We start from the raw sequence: 5,778 nt of genomic DNA on the forward strand, positions 1-5,778 counted from the left end.
TTTGGTAAAATCTAATAAAAAATTCTATACAGTCCTTACTAGAAGATTTTATTGATGAATCGCAAAACTTTGTGTCCCTTCTTAATAATTTAGTAAAGAAAATACTCAAGATCTTTGTTTAAAAGATGTTCCCTACTATATGTGGAGGCTGTAGAAGATGAATGCTATAGTAAATTTTTTTGAATATGACATGTAACAATAATATTTTTTTAATATGGTATGTAACAACTTTTTTTTCAATATTACGTGTAATAACTTTTTTCAACATGACGTATAACAAGTTTTTTTCAAAATAACGTGTAGCAAAATTTTTTTTGAATCTAGTCGTAGCAACAACAGTTTTTCAATATAGCATGTAACAACTTTTCTTCAAAATGCGGTGTAAAAACTTTTTTCAACATGACGTGTAAGAAATCTTTTCAAATATGGCTTGTAACAATAACATTTTTCAATATGGCGTGTAACAACTTTTTATGAACATAGCATGTAATAACAACATTTTTTCAACATGTCATGCAACAACTTTTTTTTCACGTGCACTTGAACATGAGAAAGTTTCTTTAAAGGTAATTTTATCCAAAAGTTTTTTATCTTGGCTAAAAACAATTAAAATTATAAAAAAAGTTATTTTCAAAAATACCTTATCTTTGAAGGCTAAAAAAAATTATCCTTATTTATAACTGACCTAATCATTTTTGTTTTAATAAAAAATTGAATTCACTTAATAATTATCATCCTATTTGCGAAGTAAAATCCCTTTTCTTAACATTTTTTTATTATGTATTTTTTAAACTGAAAAATTACATGCAATGAAAAGGAAAAGAATAAAGAAAGAAGATGTCATGTACAGTTTGTGTTAAAACACAGAACTCGAAAACAATGAAATGACTTCAAAACGTGTATCAATGTCACTGTTCTTAAGTTTTATTTACCCTCACTGTTAGTGTGTGAAAGGGTTACAGGCGATAAACCTCGAGAATACAATGAAACCCAATGGCTTGTTCTGTTTTTCTTTGACGAAACCAATCACTAAGCATCTACCAATATATGGTAAGAGTACTAAACTTCTATAAATTTTTTTGCAATAAAATAGTATATAAGAAATCTAAAGAATATCGAAAGAGGAATAACAGAGATTTCTTTTTTTTTCTTTTAGAATCAAAGGCGAGTATATTTATAAATGTCTATTCCCAACAGACACAATTGTCTCTTTCCAACAGATACAATTGTCTTTTTCTAACGGACATAACTATTGGTTTTCCAACAGACACTACCTTTTGAACAAAAAAAATTGTCTGAACAAATACAATGATTTTAACAAACTTAATTGTTTGAACAATCATAATTATTCAGAGGACTTTCTTATTTTCATTCTTCTATTATTATTGTTGAAAATTTTCAACAATCTCCTACCATTTTTAAAATAATCTAGATTCTTCCATTATTATTGTTGAAAATTTCTTACGGTTGAACTTTCACTTAGTGAAAACATGTTAAAGTTAACCAAAATTGCATGGTAAGCTATATTTTGAACCAGCTACTCCATTTGATTAGCTGAAGACATTTTACACAATGATTTTAACTCTAGTGAATGCACAGTATCTGGTGATACTTTTATGAACATGTGTTAACATCCTATTTCATAAGTGTTACTAGAGTCAACCTTTTGAGCTCCTAGAAGCAGACATACTTCATACTCATATGTAAAATCCAAAAGTCCTATCAAAACACTTTATAAGGACAATGTGACCCTTTTTGTTTCAAAATAATGTTTTTGACCCCTTAATTGTTAACACCGTTAGTCAACGCTAAAAAAAAAAATTCCACACAATACTACAAAAATATTTTAGGACACAAATACCCTCTAAAAAAAATCTACTCATCTTCCTTTCCAAAACTTAATAAAATTCAATATTTGACAAAAAAAACTAACACCTTTTATACATAATAATCAAGTCAAAATCTTTTTATGTCACCTTAAACCTTAGTCTTAAAGAACAAATTTGGGGCAAAAATTTTTCAACCAAATTAATAATCACGAGTAAGAAATTATTCTCTTAACTTGACACCATCAAATTTGAAATATCCATTATTTAACAAAAGATTTACTTTTAATACATTCTTTTCAATGAAAAGAAATTCTCAAACTATTGAAGAAACAAAAAGTGTGATGATAATAGACTTTACCTCAAGAAAGAAGTTTATGATTTTCAAGGTAGATAAAACTTCAAATTTTCAAGCCTTCAAATCAAAATGGTTTGGGTTTTTTTCTGATTAAGGTTTTTGAGAGAACAATGAGTAGATTTTTTAAAAAATAGAATATGCTTAAATTAAAAAATAATATAAGAGATATTTATGTCCTAAAATATATATGTACTATTAGGTCTAATTTTTTTTAACTGCTAACTAACAGTGTTAACAATTAAAGGGCCAAAAACATCATTTTAAAATAAATGGTAAAAATGACCTTTTGAAGTGTTTTAAGGAGGTTTTTTGGATTTTACTCTCTCACTTACATAGGTAGATCCCATCAAGAATGTTCCCATAACTAAAACACTTTAACAAATTTGTGTTATGAGTCTATTAAGAATATATTATTTACCCTTTCCTTACCATTACAAGTACTTAGATCTTTGCTTATGATGGAATATTATATATCATATTATAGTGCTAGCAAACACACATAGATGATGTGCTTTGTCTCATTGAACTCAAGACTCAACATTATACCAAGGTTGAGTCGAGTTTCCACCATGGGTGACTTTAATTTATGAGCTTGAGCCCCATTCCCTTAAAATTTTGTTTACAAGATCTTTAGTAAGACTTTTCATCAAAAGATTTGTCAAATTTTCACTTGACCTCATAAAAGTTATAATGATCACTCCATTTGAAATGAATTGTCAGACATAACTATGTCTCAACCCAATATGTCTTAACCTTTCATTATACACTTGGCTATATGTTTTTGCTAGATTTGCTCACTGTAACAATGGTTAGAAATTAGAGAAATTGGTTTAAGTTACAAAGGTACACTATTAGCATTGAGATATATTATGTTTCGATTTGAGAAAATTGCATGGCATCTTAGCTTTAATGACAAGCATTTGAAATTGTCTAGATTATATTTTTCACCCTCCTAAAATCATTCAAGTGTTTAAAAAGCCATACATGATTAGAAAACATCACAAAACTTTTCAAAACAATGAGTCTTCAGCTTGAGAAAGTACAAAGAAAACATGTTTTGATTGATATTTAATTATAAGGAAGAAGCAATGAAGAAAATAGCTAAAGTGAAGAGTTAAAAAGTCAAGGAAAATTGAAGACACAAGGCAAGAGTCGACCTTATTACAGAATGGTTAAAGAATGAGTGAAGAATTGTGAAATATAAAAGGCATAGTCGACCTTGTGGCAAGATTGAATGAAAAATCACAAAGACATAATGCCATAGTCAACCTTATAGAAGTTATAATCGACCTTGAGATAGAGTGCAAGCATAATTTGAAATTTGAGCAACCATAATCGACCTTGATGAAGCTATAATTGACCCTAAAGTAGAACACTTGCAAGAATCAATAATTTGAGAAGCCATGTCAACCCTCGAGCATTTATAGTCGACTACTCCAAGCCAGACTTTAAAAATCATAAGCTTCTGGAAATGGATTGACTAAAAGGCCTCAAAAGTCGAGTATAGAAGTCCTAATTCAAGATTTTAAGGAACCATAGTTGAACTTAAAAGCATGGTAGTTAACCCTACAAGCACAGCAATAGCCAAATCTGATTCAAACTAGTGTCTAATGGTTCCAAACATCCTTATGATTATAAAAGGCCACCCTTAACTCATTTTGAAGTAAAAGAAGACCAGCACTTCATTTGAAAACCCTAGAGAGAAAATTTCTACATCTTTATACCTTTCTAGACTTCATCTTAGTCTTCCACCAAGCACTCAAAGCCATTGAAGCTCACTTACTTGCAAATCCTTGAGCTGATGTTGGTGAGATTATTTCTTCTCTTTGTACCCAAGCTTAAACCTTTAGCACTTGGTCTTTGTGAGGCAAATCTTTATTATTACTCCTTTATAGACATATTTGTAAAGGTTCTAGCTTAACCTTGAAAAGTTAGTATGAAGGTTATTTCTCAACCTCATTAAAAAATCGGTATAAGGGTTATCACTTAATCTCGTGAAAAAATTGGTGTAAGGGTTATCGCTTAATCTCATTAAAAAGTAAGAATTCTTTTAGTAGATTCGAAATTCCTTAGTAAGCCAAGCTCATGGATGTAGGCAATTGAGAAAGCCGAACCACTATTAAAATTCATGTGTCTTGATTTACTTTTATGCCTTGTGATTTATTGTTGATATTTGCTTTAAAGAAAAATCTCTTGTTTTGCTTTATACACAAGAAGAAAATTTGTTTTTCAAAAAAGGGTTATTTTTCATTGAGCTTGTAAAGGAAATTTTTAAAATACTAATTCACCTCACTCTTGGTATTTATTACATTGAGCTTACTCCACTAACATACACCATAAAGTAATTTTCTTAGCCATTCTACTTCTTTGGTGGCAAAAGCCAATACGATAAATTTGATCACCATGGTGTAATTTTTTATACATGTTTATTTCTTGAACTCCTAAGTAATAGCACTCCCACCATGCATGAAAATTCATCCACTTGTAGAAGCGTGATCTTCCAAACTTGTAGTCCAACTAGCTTCTAAATATCTTTCTAAAACTTATAGATATCCATTATAGAATAAGCCACAATTGATTGTTTTCTTTAAGTACTTGGGTACTTTATTTATTGCTTGTCAATGCAAGTTACTTGGATTACTTGTGTACCTACTCAATTCCCTGTTAGTAATGTTAGCTCCATAATAATGAGGAAATATACAAGAGAAGGGGTGAATTGGATTTTAAAAAATTCTTTTCAACAAATCAAACTTTTAATGAAAGCAAGCTTGAAGACAAGTTCTTAAATTTGTTTTCACTTTAAACATGTCAAAGGAAATTTAATAAGCAACTTAATGAACACATAGGTTGAAAACAAATTTTCCAAACTCTTCACAGTAAAAATGTACAAGTGTAAAAGTGAAGAGTAAGTAAGCTGTAGGCAAATTTCTAAAACTTCTTCAAGATAAAATGCACAAGTTCAAGGAGTATAAAGAAGAGAGAAAAGACACAAAGAATTTATAGAGGTTTGGCCCTCTCCATAGGTTCCTACATCCTCTCCCTTGGCTCACCAAGGAATTTGTAATCCACTATAAAACTACTTTTTCAAAGGATCAAACATAACCTTTACAAAACACTACTTTTCGTGGATCAAGCATAACCCCTACCTTTTCGTGAATCAAGTATAACCACTGCCCTTTCATGGATCAAGCATAACTATTGTCTTTTCAAGGATTAAGCATAACCTTTACAAAACACTGCCTTTTGAAGGCTTAAGCATTACCTTTTTTCTCTTACAATTTTGAATAGCAAGCATACCTCTAGAAGGTGAATTTTGCTAAGTGGGTACACTGATGGAAGAGTACACAAATGATAAAGATGAATACAAAAAATAGGAGTGAAGGCACAAAATATTTGAAGCTCAATGATAGCTTAAAAGCTAAGTAGAAGAATGTGATTTTTTTGCTCTAGCTTGGTTTCTCTTCATTTTTCCTCTTTTTCTTCATATCATTTGATTCTTGATCAAATGATCTTTTTCTTTCCTCGTCTCATACCCAAAATGTGTTGGAGAAGTCCTTTTTATGCTTGGATAAAGTTTGAAGCCATTAGGGATGA

The sequence above is a fragment of the Theobroma cacao genome, chromosome 3 (genome assembly GCF_053813885.1).
Source record: "Theobroma cacao isolate CCN51 chromosome 3, ASM5381388v1, whole genome shotgun sequence".
Classification (NCBI taxonomy): Eukaryota; Viridiplantae; Streptophyta; class Magnoliopsida; order Malvales; family Malvaceae; genus Theobroma; species Theobroma cacao.